The sequence below is a fragment of the Neovison vison genome, chromosome 9 (assembly GCF_020171115.1).
Source record: "Neovison vison isolate M4711 chromosome 9, ASM_NN_V1, whole genome shotgun sequence".
Lineage (NCBI taxonomy): Eukaryota > Metazoa > Chordata > Mammalia > Carnivora > Mustelidae > Neogale > Neogale vison.
This window is the reverse complement of record NC_058099.1, coordinates 71,276,686-71,299,875: the sequence shown is the minus strand read 5'-3', so window position 1 is coordinate 71,299,875 and position 23,190 is coordinate 71,276,686.

Sequence of the window (23,190 nt, the reverse complement as noted above, 5' to 3'; positions counted from 1 at the left end):
AATCGCCAGCCTTCTGACCACACTCCTTTCTCAGAGGGGAGTATGCACCCCTCCCCAAGTCACACCTCGTGTCTCCTTAGCAGCGAGGCTTCTGTGTCTCCGCACAGGGAGTGGATGACACTTTCCTTGCCACAGGAGGCTGTCTCTCAGAGCGCAGGCTATCCTGCTTTGCGTCAGTTTGCAACAGCAATGCCAATGACTCCTCTCTTCTCCTGGGGTGGCGTCTGCGCCTTCCCCAGACATTCTCCTGGGCAGCGTGTTATAGTTATGTCCCTCTCCTAAGGCTATTACCACATGAGCAAACACACTTCTCTCTCGAGCAGAGGGCATGTCTGGGTATAGAGGGTATCGCTGGAAGCGGGTTTCTCCCACCGCGCTGTGGAGACTAGGCTCAGTAAAGTAGCACCAGCCCCCAGAACTGGACAGTGATTTCCCAGTGAATGCTGAGCTTTCCCAGAGGTTTTCGGCTTGGCACGAAGACCCCTTCGCTGCTGCTTCCTCAACTAGGTATAGGCGTTCGCTCTCCTGCATAAGGGAAGAATAGTTGCAGGTGGGTTCCTGCCTCTTGGGCCTTGCTTTCCCGAGCACTAGCCTCATGCCCTGGGTTCACACTGCCTCTCCGATGTCAGCAAACACAGCCTCGAACCTGCGGCAGCGTGCGTCGCCCAGGGTGGCACTCTGTGTCACCTTCCCCAAACATTCTCCTGGGGAGCGCTGTTATAGGTATGTCCGTCTCTTAAGGCTATTACCACATGAGCAACCACACTTCTCTCTCGAGCAGAGGGCATGTCCATGTATAGAGGGTTTCGCTGGAAGCGGGTTTCTCCCACCGGCCTGCATAGACTAGACTCAGGCAAGCAGCAGCAGCCCACAGACCCGACAGTGATTTCCCAGGAAATGCTGAGCTTTCCCAGAGGTTTTCGGCTTGGTGTGAACAGCACTTCGATGCTGCGTCCTCAACTGTGAAGACTGAGGTAAAACTGGAATGACTTTTGCTCTCCTGTTCTGTAGCTGATCATTTTGAAACACTCTGTGGCAGGATACACTAGTTTCCTATTGCACAAGAAGCCCTCATAAAGCTGCCATGAAAGATTTAGATCTCAGAGCATGTACATGTTCCATTGATATGTTCCTCTCAGTCTGTGCAGGTACAAAGGTAAGTGGAGAGAAATAGGGCAGAAGAGGAAAGTGGGTATTAAACATTCAGGAGGTAGCCTTCCCCTTTCTCATGAATGCCTGGGAGAGTGTAAATTGAGAAGTAGGGGGGATCTCAGAGCTTTGCCGCAGACAGGGGGGTTCTAGGTCTGCCTAGAGCTGGCAGGGATCCCTGAGGAAAGCTGAGCTAGTGGCGTGGCAGGCCCGAACTGCTGGTGCTGAGGTGAGTTACCCCAAGGAACTGAGTTGAAGTTGGGGGTCAGGTGGTGCATCAGGCTCTGGGTTTGTAGCTGGGGGGGGTGCTGCAAAACGTGGGGGAGTCCTCATGGGGGCATGCAGTTTTCTCTGGCTCTGAGGGTTTTGCACAGCTCCAAAGGAACTAGTTTCCTGCTCGGTGGCAGGTGGACTCCTATAGTGTGGCTCCAAGGTTACCAATCTAGAGGGCTTGGGGGACCGACCCCTGGGGAAGGAGGCCTGAAAACGCAACATAGGGTTAAGGTAATGGTGTTGGGGCATGGCAGGCCTGATATGCCGACACTGAGGTGGGATACCCTTGGGACTGAGTCGAGGAAATGCATCCTGCAATGCAGAAAAGTCAGGGTTTCTGGCCAGAGGGACGGCTGATGGTGGGAGTGGCTTTAAGGGGCATGCTGGTTTCTCCCTCTCTGAGGGAACTATGGAGCTCCCAATGGCATGGCTTCCCCTGCATGGTGGTCAGGTTTCTGGCTTGTTACAGAGGGGTCCTGAATCTGGGGAGTTTGGGGACCAGGCCTCTTGGGATGGAAGCCTGAAATCAGAAACTAGAGTTATGAGAGTTATGGTAAGGACCTAGGGGCATGGCATGCTCCATCTGCTGGTGCTGAGGTGGGCTCCCTGGTGGGCTGACTTCAGGGGGTATCAGGTGGCATGTCAGACTCTGAGTTTGCGTCCAGGGGTGCCACAGAAGCTGGGGGTGACCTCAGGTTTGCATGCAGTTTTCTCCCACCCTGAGGGTTCTGCAGTGCTCCAAATGGCATGGTTTCCTCCCGTGTGGTGGACACAGTCCTTGGGTGTCACTGAGGCATCCTTAATCTATACTGGCACGAGTCTCAGAGGTGGCCAATCTGGCGGGCTTGGGGTACAGGCCTCTGGGCATGAAAGCCTGTACATTCCACCTAGGTTTCGGGTTAGGGTTAGGGCCTAAGGGCATGGCAGGACCGATGTGCCAGTGCTGATGCGGGCTCCCCTAAGGGCTGAGTTGAGGGCATAGATCTGGCATCACAGCAGAATCTGGTTTTATGACCAATGGGGGTGACTCATGGTGGGGGTGGCGTTAGGGGGGCTTGCAGGTTTCTCCCCCTCTGAGGGTTCAGCACAACTCCAAATGGCACAGGTTCCTACTGTGTGGTGAGCGGAGTCCTGGGGTGTATGTCAAGGTTCCTTAATCCAGGGGGCTTTGTTTTCCTGGACCCTCAGAATGGTAGCCTGAAAACCCAGACTAGGGTTAGGGTTAGGGCCTAGGGGCATGGCAGGCCCAATCTGCCAGTGCTGAGGGGGGATCCCCTATGGGCTGAGTTGAGGGTATGCATTTGGTGGCAGGATGGAATCCAGCTCTATGGCCAGAGGGGCCGCCGTTGGTTGAGGTGGCTTTAGGGTGGCGTGCAGGTTTCTCCCCTCTGAGGGTTCATTTCAGCTCCAAACCGCAAGGTTTCCACTCCTGCGACAGGCTGTGTCTTGTGGTGTTGCTCAGAATTCCTTAATCTGGGGGACATGGGGGCCAGGCCTCTTGGGTTGGAAGTCTGAAAATCCAAACTAGGGTTAGGGTTAAGGCCTAGGGACATGGCAGGCAGGATCTGCTGGAATTGAGGTGGTCTCCTGGGTAGGCAGAATGGAGGGCAGGAATCGGGCAGGAGTTGGGGTCTGGGTTTGTGTCTGAGGGAGCAAAGTAGCTGGTGGTCACCTCAGGGGGCATTCAGCTTTCTCCAGCTCTGAGGTTCTTGCACAGTTCCAAATGGCACCATTTTGCCCTAGGAGGCTGGCAGAGTGCTGGTGAGGGTCTCAGGCGTCCTCAGTCTATGGGCTTCGGGTACAGGCCTCTGGGCACGGAAGGCTGTACACTCCACCTAGGGTTAGGGTTAGGGTTAGGGTCTAGGGTCATGGAAGGCCCAATCTGCCAGTGCTGAGATGGGCTCCTCTCAGGGCTGAGTTGAGGGCATGTGTCCAGTAGCTTGGCAGAAACCGGCTTTATGGCCTGGGGTACCACCAATCGTGGGGGTAGCTTTACAGGGCCTTGAAGGTTTCTCCCCCTTTGAGGGTTCAGCAGCTCCAAACTGCAAGGTTCCATCCCACATGGTGGTTGGAATCCTGCAGTGTCGCTCAGGGATCCTTAATCTGGGGGCTTGGGGGCTAGGCCTCTTGGGATGGAAGCCTGAAAACCCAAACTAGGGTTAGGGTCTTGGGGCAAGGCAGGCCCGATCTGCCAGTGCTGAGGTGGGCTCCCCAGTGGGCTGAGTTGAGGGCAGATGACAGGTGGCTCATGTGAATCTGGGTTTGTGTTCAGGAGGGGATCAGATGCTGGGGCTTGCCTTGGGGGGCATGAAGTTATCTCCTGCTCTGAGGTCTGAGTAGCTCTAAATGGCACCATAACACATAGGCAGCCGGCAGACTGCCAGAGTGAGTCTCAGGCTTCCCCAGTCTGGCGGGTTTGTGGGCTAGGCCTCTGGGTACAGAAGCCTGTACACCCAACCTAGGGTTAGGGTTAAGGCCTAGGGGCATGGCAGCTCTGATACGCTGGTGTTGAGGCAGGCTCCCTCAGGGTTGAGTGGTGGACATATATCTGGCATTGCGGCAGAATCTGGCATAATATCCGGGGCACTGCCGATGGTGAGAGTGTGTTGAGGTGCTCATGCACCTTTCTTTCTGGAGGGCAGGCAGAGTCTTGTGATGTGGCTTTGGAATCCCCAGTCTGGATGGTGAGGGTTAGGGATAGGGGTTAGGGTAAGGAATAGGTTTAGGGTTAGCAGATAGGGGTTAGGGTTAGGGTTATGTCTTAGGGAAAAGGGTTAGGGTTATGTCTTAGGGACCAGGGTTAGGGTCAGGGTCAGGGTTAAGGTTAGGGGTAAGGGGTTAGGGCTAGGGGATAGGGTTATGGTTAGGGTTAGGGTTAGGCTAAATGTTAGGGCTATGTGTTAGAGACAAGGCATGTTGGATCTGCCAGCACAGATATCGGCTCTCCCAAGGGCTGAGTTGAAGGCGTGACTCAGGAGACTCCTCAGGCCCTTAGTTTTGAGGCTGGAGAGGCAAAGATGGTAGGAAGGGCCTCAGGGGAGCATGCGGTTTCAAAGGCTCTGTGGGTGTCAGAGAGCACCAAATGAAACGGTCTCCTCCTGGCTGAGAGCCTGAGTCCTGCCGTCAGTCTGATGTTTCCATCCATGGGAGGAATTGGGTGTCACATATTTGGGTCCAGGGCCTGAACACCCAACCTAGGGTTACAGTTTGGTCCTGGGAGAATGGCAGGCCTGATGTGCCAGTGTGGACTCAGACTCTCCGGAGGGCTGAGTAGAGGGCATTGCTCTGTCGGTCCATCAGGCTCCAGGATTGTGATGTGGGGGTCCAGGGAAGGTTTGTGTAGCTTTAGGGGGCATGAAAATTTTTCCAGCCAGGAGGGTTCTGCATAGGGCCATGTGGTCCAGTTTCCTTGTGGGTGACAGCCAAAGTCCTGCATTGTGACTATGGGGTGCCTAGTGGAGGACTAGGGAGCCCAGTCTCTGGGGACAGAAACCTGAACACCCAACCTAGGGATAGGGTTAGGTCGTAGGGGCCTGGCAGCCCCGATCTGCCCATGCTGTGGTGACCCATCCCGATCCCTGAGTTGAGGGCATGTGTCTGCAGGATGGTGAGACTCCTAGTTCCTGGTCCTTAGGGGCGCCACAAGTGGGGTGGCCTCAGGGAGGCATGCCGGTTTCTCTCACTCTGCGGATTCAGCACTTGTTAAACAGCACGGTTTCCTCCTGGGACCAGGGGCAATTATGGGGTGCAGCTCAGGGGTCCCCCATCTGGGGAGTTTTGGGACCAGGTGTCGGAGGACCGACGCCTGAAGACACAACATGGGCTACGTTTAGTACTAGGGTTAGTGTTAGGCTTATGGTTAGGATCATGTGTTAGGGACAAAGCATGTCGGATCTGTCAGCACAGATATGAGCTCATCCAAGGCCTGAGTTGAGGGCAGGATTCAGGATGTTCCTCAGGGGCTGGCTTTTTGACCTGGAGGGGCAAAGATGGCGGGAATGGCCTCAGGGAAGCATGCTGGTTTCAACGGCTCTGAGGGTATAGGCACCAAGTGAAACGGTCTCCTCCTGGCTGAGAGGTTGAGTCCTGCCGTCAGTCTGATGCTCCCATCCACGGGAGGAATTGGGTATCAGGCCTCTGGGATCAAGAGCCTGAACACCCAACCTAGGGTTTGGTTTAGGTCATAGAGGCATGGCAGCCCTAATCTGCCGGCATTGTGGTTACCCATCCTGATGCCTGAGTTGAGGGCATGTGTCCGCCAGACAGTGAGACTTCTCGTTCATGGTCCTTGGGGGCGCTGGAAGTGGGGGGGGCTCGGGGAGGCATGCAGGTTTCTCCAGTTCTGTGGGTTCAGCACATTTCTAAATGGCAGGGTTTCCTCCTGGGACCAGGTGCAATTATGGGATGCAACTCAGGGGTTCCCTATCTGGGGTGTTTGGGGACCAGGCTTCAGAGGATGGATGCCTGCACACACAACCTGGTCTAGGGTTAGTATTAGGGTGAGTGTTAGGCTTACGGTTAGGGTTATGTGTTAGGGACAAGGCATGTCGGATCTGCCAGCACAGATATCAGCTCACTGAAGGGCTGAGTTGATGGCGGCACTCAAGAGGCTCCTCAGGCACTGGGATTTGGCCTGGAGGGGCAAAGATGGTGGAAATGGCCTCAGGGGAGCATGCTGGTTTCTACTGCTCTGAGGGTGTTAGGGCTAGGGTTAGGGTTAGGGTTAGGGCTAGGTGTTGGGGTTAGGGTTAGGGTTATGTCTTAGAGTCAAGTCATTTGGATCTGGCAGCAGATATGGGCTCACCCAAGGTCTGAGTTGAAGGCGGGACTCAGGAGACTCCTCAGGCCCTGGATTTTGGCCTGGAGGTCAAAGATGGCATGAATGGCCTGAGGGAAGCTTGCCGGTTTCTACAGCTCTGAGGGTGTTGTACAGCACCATAAAAAAATGGTCTCCTTCTGGCTGAGAGGCTGAGTCCTGCCGTCAGTCTGATGCTCCCATCCATGGGAGGAATTGGGTGTCACACCTTTGGATCCAGAGCCTGAATACCCAACCTAGGGTTACGGTTTGGTCCTGGGAGAATGTCAGGCCTGGTGTGCCAGTGCAGACTCAGGCTCTGTGGAGGTCTGAGCTGAGGGCATTGATCTAGCGGCCCTTCAGGTTCCGGGATTGTGGTGTGGGGGTCCTCGGAATGTGTGGGTGGCTTTAGGGGGCATGGAGTTTTCTCCCACCATGAAGGTTCTGCACAGGGCCATGTGGTCCATTTTCCTCATGGGTGGCAGCCAGCATCCTGTATTGTGAATATGGGTTCCCAATCTGGAGGGTTAGGGAGCCAGTCCTCTGGGGATGGAATCCTGAACACCCAACCTAGGGTTAGGGTTAGGGTTAGGGGTTAGGGTTAGGGTTATGACTTAAGGACAAGTCATTCAGATCTGGCAACAGATATGGGCTCACCCAAGGATTAGGGTTAGGGTTATTTTTAGGGTTATATCTTAGGGACAAGTCATTCAGATACGGCAAGAGATATGGGCTCACCCAAAGGCTGAGTTGAGGGTGGGACTCAGGAAGCTCCTCACAACCTTGGCTTTTGGCCTGAGGGGCAATGATGGCGGGAATGGCCTCAGGGGAACCTGTCGATTTCTACAGATCTGAGGGTGTTAGATAGCACCAAATGAAATGGTCTGATTCTGGCTGAAAGGCTGAGTCCTACCATCAGTCTGATGCTCCCTTCCATAGGAGGAATTGGGTGTCAGGCCTCTGGGTTCCAGAGCCTGAACACCCAACCTAGGGTTATGGTTTGGTCCTGGGAGAATGGCAGGCCTGATGTGCCAGTGCGGACTCAGGCTCTCCGGAGGGCTGAGTTGAGGGCATTGCTCTTGCAGCCCATCAGGCTCCAGGTTTGTGGTGTGAGGATCCTCGGAAGGTGTGACTGGATTTAAGGGGAATGGAGGGTTCTCCAGCCAGGAGTGTTCTGCACAGAGCCATGTGGTCCAGTTTCCTCGTGGATGGCAGCCAGAGTCCTGCATTGTGAATACGGGATGCCTAGTCTGGAGGGCTAGGGAGCAAGGCCCCTGGGGATGGAAGCCTGAACATGCAACCTAGAGTTAGGTTTAGGTTGTAGGAGCATAGCAGCCCCGATCTGCCAGCACTGTGGGGACCCATCCTGATGCCTGAGTTGAGGGCATGTGTCTGCAGGACAGTGAGACTCCTGGTTTCTGGTCCTTGGGGGTGCTGGAAGCGGGGTGGCCTCAGGGAGGCATGCATGTTTCTCCCGCTCAGCATGTTCAGCACGTTGCTAAACAGTAGCATTTCCTCCTGGGACCAGGTGCAATTATGGTGTGCCACACAGGCGTCCCCGATCTGGAGGGTTTAAGTACCAGTCATCGGAGGACGGACACCTATACGCACAACCTGGTCTAGGGTTAGTATTAGGGTGAGTGTTAAGCTTAGGGTTCAGGTTATGTCTTAGGGACAAGACATGTCTGATCTGCCAGCACAGATATCTGCTCACCCAAGGGCTTAGTTGAGGTTGGGACTCAGGAAGCGCCTCAGGGGCTGGGTTTTTGGCCTGGAGGGGCAAAGAAGGCCGGAATGGGCTCAGGGGAGCATGCTGGTTTCTAATGCTCTGAGGGTGTTAGGATTAGTGTTAGGGTTCGCGTTAGCGTTAGCGTTAGGGTTAGGTTTATGGTTTGGGGCTAGGGTTAGGGTTAAGGTAAGGGTTATGTCTTAGGGACAAGTCATTCAGATCTGGTAACAAATATATGGGCTCACCCAAGGGTTGAGTTGAGGGCAGGACTCAGTAGGCACCCCAGTCCCTGGGTTTTTGGCCTGGAGGGTTCAAGATGGTGGGAATGGCCTCAGGGGACTTTGTGGGCATTTTTCAGCTCTGAGGGTGCTATATAGCACCAACTGAAATGGTCTCCTTCTGGCTGAGAGTCCTGTCACCAGACTCTGATACTCCCACCCATGAGAGGAATTGGGTGTCAGGTCTCTGGGGTCCAGAGATTGAAAACCCAACCTAGGGTTAGGTTTGGGTCCTGGGAGAATGGCAGGCCTGATGTTCCAGTGCAGACTCAGGCTCTCCAGAGGACTGAGTTGAGGGCTTTGCTCTGGCGGCCTGTCAGGCTGTGGGATTGTGGTGTGGGGATCCTTGGAAGGTCCTCCGGAAGGTGTGGATGGCTTTAAGGGGCATGGAGGTTTCTCCCATCTAGAGGGTTCTGCACAGGGCCACGTGGTCCAGTTTCCTCATGGGTGGCAACCAGAGTCCTGCGTTTTGAATTCAGGGTCCCCTGTCTGGAGGTCTAGGGAACCTGGCCTCTGGGGACGGAAGTCTGAATACCCAACCTAGAGTTAGGGTTAGGTCATAGGAGCATGACAGCCCTCATCTTCTGGCGCTGTGGTGACCCATTCTGATGCCTGAATTGACAGTGTGTGTCTGCATGACCAAGAGACACCTGGTTCCTTGTCCCTGGAGGTGCCGGAAGTGGGTTGGCCTCAGGGAGGCATGCAGGTTTTCCCACTCTGCCCATTCAGCACATTTCTAAATGGGATGGTTTCCACCTGGGATCAGCTGCAATGATGGGGCTGCACTCAGGTTTCCCCCATCAGACACCGGAACACACAACCTGGGCTAGGGTTATATGAGGTCAGTGTTAGGCTTAGGTTTAGGGTTGTGTCATAGGGACAAGGCATGTCAGATCTGACAGCACAGATACAGGCTTACCCAAGGGCTGAGTTTAGGGCGGGACTCAGAAGGCTTGAATATTCCTATTCCTGTGAATACGCGGACATTGGGCGGCCCTTCTGACCTGGCCACTCTGGCCATTCTGGCCCCCGTGGCCGAGGGCCTTTTCTCACTTGGGGCATGTCGCAGTGGTCCAAAAAATGCGCCAAAATGGCGCAGCCCACCCCAGGGCCCTGGCGTAGGGGAGTTTCCCAGAGCAGAGTTGAGGGAAGGATTGTGGCTGGGTGTCTGCCCCTGACTTTTCAGGTGGCTGGGGCGCCCAAGGATGGGGCTGGCCTCAGTGGCCGCATGAATGTATCTCCAAAAGGCACTGTTTGCGCCACGGTTCTAGGGGGACTCATGGCGCGGGACACAGGGTTCCCCAGTTGGCGGCCCTGAGGGACAGGGCACGGGAAACAGAAGGCTGAGGAAGCAGGCGAGGGTTGGAGCTTGGGTTTTGGGGCTGTCCTGGCCCCATCGGCCAGCGCCAGGGAGGGGACCCCCAGAGGCTGAGGAGCAGGAGGCGTCGGCCTTACCTGTGCCAGACTCCCGGAGCGCTTTCTGGCGGGGTTCAGACGCGACGACTCGGGATCCCGAGTCAGGCCAATGGGGTGGCCCTGCAGACGTGCGGCGACCGAAGCGAGTTTGTCGGGCATTTTCCAGCCAATTCTCAGGAGCGTTCTGCCCAAACTGTTCCCGGTTTGGAGAATTGGCCCGCTCCTGAGAATTGGCCAGAGTTGAGCAGCCCTGCAGGCCGCCCTGTCCCCCATGGCCAAGGGCCCCTTCTGGCTCAGGGCAAGTCGCGGCCACCCGGGAAAGCAACGCGATGACGCGGCCCATCCAGGGGCCCTGGCACGGCGGAGCTTTCCCAGAGCAGAGTTGAGGGAGGGGTTGTGGCCCTACGTCCGCCTCCGATTGTTTCGATCGCTGGGGCGCCCAAGGCTGGGGCTGGCCTTAGTGGGGGCATGAAAGTTTCTCTCGCTCCGAGGCTTTTCCGCAGCCCCGCACCCTCTGTGCTGAATGCTCACCTGAGGCAAAAACTCCACACTGGCCTGGAACTGGATTGAATCCCATGTCCCTCAGCTTTGTCCTGCTCTTTCAGATCCTCTAACTCCCCCTCTACCCCTACGCAGTAGCAACCACTAGGCTCTTCCTATACACATCTCACTTCTTGTCACTTTCCCTATGCCGAGAAGCTCCAGTGTTCCCTCTTCAGTAGGGACTGTGTCTTGTCCATGCAGTATTCCCAGGATGGAATGAATGTGTGCCAGATCATTGAGGGTCTGAATAAATGTCTGCTGGGTGGATCCTCCCCTGTCTGTCTTTCGGGAATTTGTTTCTGGTCACCCTCTCTCCCAACCCCACATCAGACCTGCATGCACTGTTTGCTCCAATACGAGCCATCCCCTGAGTCTGCTGGTCCCCAGTGCTAAGCTGTAGTACCACCTGCATGACACCCCACACCCCAGATATAGGGGCAGCGATGCCTCAGGAAAACCTGTGCTTTCCTCCTTCACATGGGCCTGCTCTTGTTTTCATAGTGAATCTGGGCCTCTAATGCCAGAACATGAGGCAGGCAGGAGCCATGCTTTGAAGAGCCACTTCTCACTGGGCCGAGTCCATGGATCAGAAATCAGGACCTAAGCTGTAGGTTGTGAGTCCACACCTGTGCCAGGGACACTACTGCACTTCCAGAAGCCAGGATGGAGTGGCCATCAGAGGGAAGCAGAGATCCCCTGGCAAAGCCCCCTGAAGATGGGGAGAACCTGGGCATAAGGTCTTCTGCCACGTGAGGACAAGTTTAGTAACCAGGACCTGAGACCCTCAGGTTGTTTGTCATTGGTCATTAGCATACACTGCAGTCTCAACTACAAATTCTTCAGGGTATGTGTGTGTGATCTTCCTCATGGAGACATTGCCTGTTTCTATAATATAGGCCCAGCCAACATGCCTCCCACCAAACGAAGACCTAGGCCGCCCTCATGAAACAAAATGCTGTCACTGTCCACAAACATCAGTTTTCCCTGTGATCACACATTTCCTCCCTCCCCTGTGCTAAGAGACCCCTGTCCTTCCAGACACACTATTCCTCCTTCCGGGAAGTTCCTCCTCCCTGCCCCTCACCTGTCCCTCCATTTACCTCCCTTAAGAAAGGGACAGGGGACTGGAAAATTCTGTTCTTCTCTTTCCTAGTATTTGCAACACAGCAATTTTCTTGGTAAACATTTTTTAACTTATCTTACGAAATGGTATGTTAATTATATATTTCCCACAAAAAACTGAAGATAACTTAAATGTGATATATATTACCTTGAAGGGTTATTGAACTTTATAGCCCTTCTCATTCTCTTATATGGTAATCATTTCTTTTCACAACTTATCTGACAGCAAATGACAGCAAAATGGAGTTAGTGAGGCATAGCACCTTGGCCTGCCCCAAAACTCACAGCCTACAGAAGATATTTACAGCACCATCCTACCTATGAGAAGTTCATGTTCTCTCTCTTTTTTAAATTTTTAAAATTTATTTTCAGCATAACAGAATTCATTATTTTTGCACCACACACAGTGCTCCATGCAATACATGCCCTCCTTAATACCTACCACCTGGCTCCCCCAACCTCCCACCCCCCGACCCTGTCAGAACCCTCAGATTGTTTTTCAGAGTCCATAGTCTCTCATGGCTCACTTCCCCTTCCAATTTCCTTCAACTCCCTTCTCCTCTCCATCTCCCTATGTCCTCCATGTTATTCCTTATGCCCCACAAATAAGCAAAACCATATGGTAATTGACTCTCTCTGCTTGACTTATTTCACTCAGCATAATCTCTTCCAGTCCCACCCATGTTGATACAAAAGTTGGGTATTCATCCTTTCTGATGGAGGCATAATACTCCATAGTATATACGACCACATCCCCTTTATCCATTCGTCTGTTGAAGGGCATCTTGGTTCTTTCCACAGTTTGGCAACCGTGGCCATTGCTGCTATAAACATTGGGGTACAGATGGCCCTTCTTTTCACTACATCTGTATCTTTGTGGTAAATACCCAGTAGTGCAATTGCAGGGTCATAGGGAAGCTCTATTTTTAATTTCTTGAGGAATCTCCACACTGTTCTCCAAAGTGGTTGCACTGACTTGCATTCTCACCAACAGTGAAGAGGGTTCCCCTTTCTCCACCTCCTCTCCAACACATGTTGTTTCCTGTCTTGCTAATTTTGGCCATTCTAACTGGTGTAAGGCGGTATCTCTTGATAGAGGAAACTTTATTTATTCTCTGTGGCTCACAAGCTGTCATCTGGGGTAAATCCTGCACCTGTGTGAGCCAAATTAATCAACCAACCAAAGGAAAGCTTCAGAAATTAAAGACGGACTTCACTGCTGAGCTCTCTGTGGCTAAACCAGCCCACAGGGACATCAGAACACAAACTGCAGTGGGGATGTCAGCCCCAGACTATAGGATCAAGTGTGAAACAGAATCCCCTGTGGAGTCGACTCTGAGTGGAGTCTACAAGAACCACCCCTGCCCTTTCTGTGACCTGTGCATCTGAGGTCTTTGTGAGAACCCACAAAACTCTTCAGCAGAAGCCTCTGAGACCCTCCAGTTTGCACAACCAGTAGAAGTCTCCAGAAAGAGAATAAGAGGAGCCTGGGAGGACACTTGTCCAGCCTCATACCTTGGGAGAAGAATAGGGGCAACTCCACCATGTTCTGGACCCATCTTCTCCTCCGGGCCCTTGCTCACTGCACAGCCACACTGGCTCCAGATCCTTGGGACAAGCCAGACCCTTTATCTAAGCCTTTCAGGGGCTGCCTGGGGGGAGGATGCTCCTAGACCGGCTGCAGGAACAAAAAGCTGGGTGGAAGAAACATTCCATGGTGCTCATGGTTTTGTGTGAGCCCTGATGGAATGGCCCTGCTAAGGGATAGGGTTTTTTTTATTATTTGTATTTTAAATTTCTTTTCAGTATTCCAGAATTCATTGTGTATGCACCACACCCGGTGCTCCATGCAATATGTGCCCTCCACAATACACACCCCCAGGATCACCCAACTTCGCACCCCCCCATAAATTCATTTAGTTCCTTGGAGTCCACAGTTTCTCATGGTTCCTCTCTCCCTCCAATTTCCCCCAAGTGCCTTCTCCTCTCCATCTCCCCATGCCCTCTGTGTTATTCCTTATGCCCCACAAATAAGCAAAACCATATGGTAATTGACTCTCTCTGCTTGACTTATTTCACTCAGCATAATCTCTTCCAGTCCCACCCATGTTGATACAAAAGTTGGGTGTTCATCTTTCAGATGGAGGCATAATACTCCATAGTGTATATGGACCACATCCTCTTTATCCATTCATCTGTTGAAGGGCATCATGGTTCTTTCCACAGTTTGGCGACTGTGGCCATTGTTGCTATAAACATTGGGGTACAGATGTCCCTTCTTTTCACTACATCTGTATCTTTGTGGTAAATACCCAGTAGTGCAATTGCAGGGTCATAGGGAAGTTGTATTTTTAATTTCTTGAGGAGTTTCTACACTGTTCTCCAAAATGGCTGCACCAACTTGCATTCCCACCAACAGTGTAACAGGGTTCCCCTTTCTCCACATCCTCTCCAACACACGTTGTTTCTTGTCTTGCTAATTTGGGCCATTCTAACTGGTGTAAGGTGGTATCTCAATGTGGTTTTGATTTGAATCTCCCTGATGGCTAGTGATGATGAACATTTTTTCATGTGTCTATTAGCTATTTGTTTGTCTTCATTGGAGAAGTGTCTGTTATGTCTTCCACCCATTTTGTTGATATGATTATCTGTTTTGTGTGTGTTGAGTTTGAGGAGTTCTTTATAGATCCTGGATATCAGCCCTTTTTCTACATTGTCAGTTGCGAATATCTTCTCCCATTCCATGGGTTGCCTCTTTGTTTTGTTGACTGTTTCCTTTGCTGTGCAAAAGCTTTTGATCTTGATGAAGTCCCAAAAGTTTATTTTCACTTTTGTTTCCTTTGCCTTTGGAGACATATCATGAACAAAGTTGCTGTAACTGATGTCGAAGAGGTTACTGCCTATGTTCTCCTCTAGGATTCTGATGGATTCCTGCCTTGCATTGAGGTCTTTTATCCACTTCGAGTTTATCGTTGTGTATGGTATAAGATAATGGTCGAGTTTCATTCTACACATAGCTCTCCAATCTTCCAGCACCATTTATTGAAAAGACTGTCTTTTTTCCACTGTATATTTTTCTTGTTTTGTCAGTTGACCATAGGGATAGGGTTTTTTTTTTTCCCAGTTTTTTCAAAAGCTCCATCCACCAGTCAGACCCACACTACTCAGGGACTGAGACTGATGAGAGGGGTATCCCTGAGAATATAGAAAATCCCTGGAGCTCTGGCCAGGCCTGCAGTCTCTTGGAATAAGCCCTTGATTTTCCAGTCAGTGTCTTCTTTCCTCTCTTGTAGCTGTGGCCTCCTATGAGGTGACTCAGCCCCTGTATGTGTGGGTGGCCCTGGGACAGATGGCCAGGATAATCTGTGGGGAAACAATACTGGAAGTAAATATGCTTACGGGTACCAGCAGAGGCCAGACCAAGCCCCCATCCTGATCATCTGTTAACCCCCCCACCCATAACTATACCTGTAACTCAAACTCCCAGATCCCAAAAGTTTGACACACCTCAACTACAAGACATAGTTAAAATATATATATATCAAAAACAAAAACAAAAATAAAGTCCCCAACACCTATCAGTGTCAAATAGGCAGGGAAAAAGAGACAGTCTCAAAAGTAGCCAGAAGGAAAAGACATAGTTTTTAGGGAAAGAAAGAGAAAATTTCTAGCAAATTTCTCATTAACAGAAAGGCATGGAAAGACAGCAAATTTTTAAAACATGGGGAAAAGAAAAAAAGAATTAATTATTTACCAAGGGAGAACATTTTTCAAAAAATGCAGGCTAGGGGCCGGGCTGAGTGATGACAACTGACAGAATGGGAGAAGATATTTGCAAACGACATATCAGATAAAGGACTAGTGTCCAAAATCTATAAATAACTTAACAAACTCAACACCCAAAGAACAAATAATCCAATCAAGAAATGGGCAGAGGACATGAACAGACGTTTCTGCAAAGAAGACATCCAGATGGCCAACAGACACATGAAAAAGTGCTCCATATCACTCGGCATCAGGGAAATACAAGTCAAAACCACAATGAGATGTCACCTCATGCCAGTCAGAATGGCTAAAATCAACAAGTCAGGAAATGACAGATGCTGGCGAGGATGCGGAGAAGGGGGAACCCTCCTACACTGTTGGTGGGAATGCAAGCTGGTGCAACCATTCTGGAAAACAGCATGGAGGTTCCTCAAAATGTTGAAAATAGAACTGCCCTATGACCCAGCAATTGCACTACTGGGTATTTACCCTAAAGATACAAACGTAGTGATCCAAAGGGGCACGTGCACCCGAATGTTTATAGCAGCAATGTCCACAATAGCCAAACTATGGAAAGAACCTAGATGTCCATCAACAGATAATTGGATAAAGAAGATGTGGTATATATACACGATGGAATTCTATGCAGCCATCAAAAGAAACGAAATCTTGCCATTTGCAACAACATGGATGGAACTAGAGCGTATCATGCTTAGCGAAATAAGTCAAGCGGAGAAAGACAACTATCATATGATCTCCCTGATATGAGGAAGTGGTGATGCAACATGGGGGCTTAAGGGGGTAGGAGAAGAATCCATGAAGCAAGATGGGATAGGGAGGGAGACAAACCATAAGTGACTCTTAATCTCACGAAACAAACTGTGGGTTGCTGGGGGGAGGGGGGTTGGGAGAAGGGGGGTAGGGTTATGGGCATGGGGGAGGGTATGTGCTTTTGGGTAAATTGGAAGGGAAGGTGAACCATGAGAGACTATGGACTCTAAAAAACAATCTGAGGGGTTTGAAGTGGCAGGGGGTGCGGGGTTAGGGTACCAGGTGGTGGTTATTATAGAGGGCACGGCTTGCATGGAGCACTGGGTGTGTTGAAAAAATAATGAATACTGTTTTTCTGAAAATAAATAAATTGGAAAAAAAATTTAAAAAATGCAGGCTAAATAAAACATTTTCTGACATACATACAAAAGGTGACAGGATTGGTCATCAGCCAACCTGATACAAAAGCAATAGTACTGGGCACCCAACAAGCAGGAAGGAGTGATTCCAGAAAGAATCAGATTCTACAAGGCAGATGAAAAAATTACAAATGCTAACTACTAGGGAAAATATTAAGACTTTTTTAGTATCTAAATCTTTTGTGAAGATAATTCATTGTCTGAAGAAACTCAAATACCTATCTATGTTGGGATTTATTATAGAGTTAAAAGCAGTATTTATGAAAAACATAGTGAGAAGGAGAGGGAGAAGTTTGCTGTAAGGATCTCACAGTCTGTGTGACATGGGGGAACACAGCTGAATGTGGACTATTACAACTCATGAGAATATGACAGACACAGGTAGAGCCAATAACCAAAAAAGTAGGAGATAAAATGGAATCCTAAAAATGTACCAGTAACTTAAAAAGGGAAGAAAAGGAGAAAGGAAACCAGGAGAACATGGACAAAGAAACACTATATACAAGGATGTTATGTGGAATGTCAGTGCTAATTACACCCTGGAAAAGGTCTAAATGCAAAGAAAAGACAGATTGTCAAACTGAGTTTCAGAGTAATACCCGACTCTATGTCCCATTTTAGAAAACTACTGTAAATGAAGCCACATGAAAATCCAGGGGTAAGTTCAAGACAAGTTACCACAAATACTGCTCCACAATGTAGAACATGAACCATTCACAGGGAAGAGACAGAGAATGAATACTTAAAAATAGTTAGAATATAATTATTTATATTGCATGTATTTTACATACACAAACAAAAAAGAAATATTCACAGAGCACGTCTCATGAGGAACTGATAGGGAAATAGTCTTCACTCCTCCCTCCTTTCCCCTACATTTAGGGGAAGGGAGGGGAAAATAAAGCAAGAAGAAACCAGAGAGGGCGACAACCCATAAAGAGACACTTCACCATAAGACACAAATTGAGGGTTGCTGGAGGAAGAGGCTGTGGGATGCGTAAGGGGTTGATGGATATTAAAGAGGGCACATGATATAATAAGCCCTGGGTGTTATACTCAACTGATGAATCACTGAACTGTATTCCTGAAACTAATAATACACTCTGTTAATTAATTGATTTTAAATTAAAATAAAAATTTAAATTAAGTAAGAATTTTCCATACAGACAGACAAGAGTTCTGCTATGGAGCTGAGAGGTGAGAGGTGGGGACAGCTCCACAGGCACCAGATCCATGAAGCCTTCCAGGAGCACAGATTCTCTCCAGCAGCCTGTGAAGGAGCATTTTCACAGGAACCAGGGATGGCATGACAGAAGTTTGTGGTGGCCAGGTTCAGCTGTAGCCTCAGGAGACAGAACTCTGGGGTCTCCACCATGACCGGGACCCTCTCTTGCTCCTCCTCCTCGCTCTCTACCCAGGTCTTGCCTGTGTTGCCCTGCCCATGGGCTCAGCCCCCACCTGACCCCAACCATAACCCTGAGACTCAGCTCAGCCCAGGGAATGCTGCAAGATTGGGGACAATGAGAATGAGCTCCAGAGTCTCCTGATTTTTCAGATCCTGTGATTACCTGTAAGATTAGCTTCCCCCAGTAGAGTGGTCATGACATCCTTGTCACTACCACCTGCTCATGAGACAGAGGACAAAACAATAATGTTGAGCAGAGCCCCCGGACCCAGGCCAGGGTCCTGCCTGGCCAAACAGCCCCCACTGTCCTCACAAGTTCTCCAGCTCTAACCTGGAACATGAACCTCCTGAACCTCCCCATGTGCAAGCCACAGGGGCTCTTTAGAGACCAGCCAGGATGGGGATGGCAGTGAGTTGGGAACAGAAATCCTGCTGTCCTGCCTGGCCTCACCCTCCCTCCCTATTTGCTCCCATGATCAAGCTATGCCCTGAGAAGTTTATAATAATAATAATAATAACAGTAATAATGCAGATTTATGTACACAAGTAAACTTTACACAAAAGCATCATCTGTTCCCACTTATGAAAATCTGCACTAATCAGGGTGGGGAAGCATCAATCTTGACACTTAACACATAGAAAACTGGTAGTGATAGGACATCACATGGGTTTATCTGGATTTGACCCTTTTCTGATGCACTACACTCTACCCTGCTCTCTTCTTTTTATACAGGACACCAGGCTAGCCCAGGATATTTCAACCCAGGGACAAGTACAGGAATCCCACTTGCCTTGCCTCCTTCACCAGGTAGGTGGCCTGTGTGTGCTAGGCTGGGCAGGGCTTGTGGGTGGGCAGCTGCCTGTGGGAGGTTGGAAACCATGGTCCACATCCCTTCTCAGGTGACAGGTGCTGTAGGGGAACCTGCAGGAGGAAAGCTCCTGGTCTGAGTCCTCCTCCACCCGCAGGGAGCAGAAGAGCTGCATCACGAACAGCAGGACAGAGTCCGGGGTTGCCCAGGGGGAGACTCACAGGGACACCAGGCCTGGGGGCAACAGGAGTCCAGGGTTCAGTCCCCAGAAAGAAATTGGAATAATCACTGCTATCTCCAGCTGCTGAAGAGACCTTTCTCTGAAGTTCAGACACACAGTGATACCCAGGACTCTGATAGGAGTCCTGACACATGGGAGTGCCTAAATGGGAAATGCATCTCCCTGTAACTGGTGTCACAGGAGCTGACTCATCTGAGTTGGACATGTTGAGAACATCTTGACCACTAACCTTCTGACTCTCCATCCCCATGTCCAGGCAGAAGCAGACCCAGGACTGCAGCTTCTTTGCTCAGGAGGGTCTCAAGGGGTGGGACAAGGAGTACTTGGAGTCCCTGGTCCCTAGAATGAGCACCAGAGCCTCCTTTTGAGACTGTCTCCAGAGTGAAGTGGATTCTCACTACCTGAGGCCACAGCTCTGGTCCCCGGATTGTCCTTGTGCAGTGACAGAATCCAGGTCCCTCCTGGGATGCTAGCCTGGCTCCAAAACTTACCCATGTGAAAAGACCTAACTCTGGGACCCTAACAACACGTCGTGTTCAAAAGTGTCAGCGGTGACTTCTCATGCAAGTCACATGTTTCCATGTAACACTGACGAAGAATTATAAAGGAATCAATGTGCTGATAATCTATGAGCTGGTCTGCTGTGGGATGGGGGTGTGAAATCACCATGTGTCAATACACTAGACATTGTGATAAATCTTCAGAAGCAGATGTTCTCTTAACAAGTGGATTCTCAGGTGCCTGGGTGGCTCAGCGGGTTAAACCTCTGCCTTTGGCTCAGGTTATGGTCTCAGGGTCCCATGATCAAGCCCGGCTTTGGGATCTTTGCTCAGCAGAGAGCCTGCTTTCCCCCAGTCCAACCTGCCTCTCTGCTACTTATGTTCTCTCTCCCTCTGTCAAATAAATAAATAAATAAATAAATAAATAAATAAATAAATGATCTTTAACAAAGCAAGTGGACTCTCACAGACACCAATGCACAAACATTCTGATGAGAAAATTCCACAATCTGATGAAACGGGAAGCATGGGATCACAGTGCCACAGTGGCGACACAATGCAGGAGGAAGGTAATGAGGGCATAGGACCACCTCTCCTTGAACCAAGTGTCTGCATCTCTCAGAGGACTCATCCCAGCTCCATGGCCAGGCTTCTGAAAGACCCCAGAGAGAGCCAAGAGCAGACCTCATACAGAGTAGTTTCATTTGGTTATCATGTGTTCAGATGCCAGGAAAGTAACTGATCCCAGATGTTTGTTGTTGAGGATGGTTTTGAAACTGGCAGCTGCTTGGAGTAAACTCAGGGCTCCTCTCTTCCACCTCAATCACATGTTCTGATCTCACAACTCATGGATCACTTAGGAGCCCCTGAAGTGGACAAAATTTGCATAACTTCTAACAATCACTGACCCAAGGACCTAGAAAGGAATAAAAGAGGCTGGGGTAGAACTCAGCAGTGCTGTGGGATCTCAGGAGGCAGAGCTCTGGACATCTCCACCATGGACTGGATCCCTCTCCTACTCCCCATCCTCATTCTCTGCACAGGTGATGTCCCTGGACCCTCTGCAAATGCTCAACCCCTGCAGGACATGAGCTGAGCCTGCCTCAGAGCTTGAGCTCAGACTCAAAACAACCTCATTACAGGGACCCAGGGAAGTGAACCTCACACCAACTTCTCCTCTTCTGTCTTTTCAGGCTCCATGGCCTTCAGTGTGTTGACTCAGTCTCATTCGGTGTCAGTGTCCCTGGGACAGACAGCTACCATCATCTGCTCTGGGGAGTACTGAGCAAATACTATGCACAATGGTACTAGCAGAAGGCAGGTCAAGCCCCCAAGCAGGTCACTTATAAGGACACTGAGCGTCCCTCTGGGATCCCTGACCAATTCTCTGGTTCCAGTTCAGGGACCACACACACCCTGACCATCAACGGGGCCCAGGCCGAGGATGAGGCTGACTATTACTCTCAGTCATCAGATAGCAGTGATAAAGCTCACAGTGAGACAGGCAGATGGGGAAGTGAGACAAAACCCCCTTCCCTGCCTTTGTCTCACCCTCCGCCAGCCCCAGGTGCACTATGCACAGAGCAGGGAGCAGGTTTAGCCTAGGATCCCACTTCTGAGATCCACAGGCTGACTCTTCTCACATACCTTCAGACAGGTTCAACAAGATGGATTGGCAGAGGATAAGGATACATTTATTCTAACTATACTTAAACTGTGGATGTGAGCTCATGAATGACTGACTATGTTAGGAGCAGACAATAGAAGACATTTTCCAAAGCCCAAATCTTTTAAAACTTCCCTAAAAGATAATCATATATTCTGAGACTTAAAAATACAGAGATGGAGATCGACAGCAGATTACATGTTACCAAAGAAGAGACTAGTCACCTTGATGTCACAGCAATAGAGATTGTTCAAAATGAAACAACAGAGTGAAATAGCTGGAGAAATTGAAGAAAGTCTCAGTGCAGGGAGGACAGCTTCTTTATACCTAAAGATGTGTAATTGGAGTAACTGAGGCAGAGACAGTGGGGAGTGGATGGTGATTGAAAACATCTGAAGGAAAGAGTCACCAAGTTCTCAAATTGTGAAACCCATGAACAAATGTATCCAAGAAGCTCAATGAAGCTCGGGCACAGGGAACATGAGAGATAGCACAGCAGACATCGTAATGAAATGGCTACAAACCAGTGATGTAGGCACTCTCACAGCCAGAGAGGAGAGTCATGTTCCCTACAGGGATCCAGTAACGTAGTGGGAGTACATTCCTCCTTACAAACCAAGTAAATTGGACAACTGAGTAAGGGGGTGGAGCAATGTCTTCAAAATACAACTAAAAAAATGGACAATCTTATTTTTTTTTATTTTTGTATTCTCTGATGCTCATGATCTACCTCAGTCATCCTCCCACCCCACCCTGTGGTAATCACCAGTTTGTTTTCTACACTGAAGAGTCTGTTTCTTGTGTCAACCTTCATTTTTAACCAGTCAAAATGTCTTTGAAAAGTGAGACAAACTAAATCTTTCTCAGACTGTAAACCTCCTAGAACTAATCACCCACAGACTCTTGGCATAAGAGACAGTGAAGGACACCCTGGGACAGAAGGAAAGTGTAGCAGAGTGAAATGTGAGTCTACACAAAGGTATAAAAATTATCAGATAGCAAAAACTAAATGGGTAAATGTAAAGATTTTATTATTTAGTGTCTATTAAAAGTCAACTGTTTAGGTAGAAATAACAATATATTGTGATTTATAATATGTATCTATAAAATATATGACAGGGGCTGCCTGGGTGGCTAAGTGGGTTAGGCCTCTGCCTTCAGCTCGGGTCATGATCTCGGGGTCCTGGGATTGAGTCCTACGTCGGGCTCTCTGCTGGGCAGGGAGCCTGCTTCCTCCTCTCTCTCTCCCTCTCTCTCTCTCTCTGCCTACTTGTGATCTCTCTCTGTCAAATAAATAAAATCCTTTGGAAAAAATATGACAGTCATCAGTAAAAATGTTGGGGAAAGAAAATTTTCTTATCACATCCTTCTTCTACATGTAATTGACACCATGTCACAGGAAGGTACTTGACAATTAGCAGTGAGGATTTCCAACACCAAGTAAGACACCAAAATAAAAATGGATAAGGAAGATGTGGTCCATATACACTATGGAGTTTTATGCCTCCATATGAATATGAATGCCCAACTTTTGTAGCAACATGGACGGGACTGGAAGAGATTATGCTGAGTGAAATAAGTCAAGCAGAGAGAGTCAATTATCATATGGTCTCACTTATTTGTGGAGCATAACAAATACCATGGAGGACATGGGGAGATGGAGAGGAGAAGGGAACTGAGGGAAATTGGAAGGGGAGGTGAACCATGAGAGACTATTGACTCTGAAAAACAACCTGAGGGTCTTGAAGGGGTGGGGGGTGGGAGGTTGGGGGAGCCAAGTGGTGGGTATTGGGGAAGGCACGTATTGCATGGAGCACTGGGTGTGGTGCAAAAACAATGAGTACTGTTAAACTGAAAAGAAAATAATAATAATAATAATAAAACCATTTGAAAAACAAAGAGAAAGAGCTGATAAGGTGGATTAGTTAGGGTTCTCCAGGGAATATAGATCCAATATGGCTTGTATCATACACACCTGGATATATATTGATGTATTATACACACATATCCAGAGAGACAGAAACAGGGAGATAGAAGCTGATTTAAAGAAATGGATCATGGGGATGCCAGGGTTGTTCAGTCAGTTAAGCAACTGCCTTCACCTCAGGTCACGATCCCAAAGTCATGGGATCCAGTCCTGTATCAGGCTCCTTACTTGGCACGGAGCATGCTTCTCCCTATGCCTGGAACTCCCCCTGCTTGTTCTCTCTCACTCTTTCTCTCCCAAATAAATAAATAAACAGATAGATAGATAAATGCTTTTTTAAAAAAAATGGGCATGAGGAGGAGTCAAGATGGCGGAGAAGTAG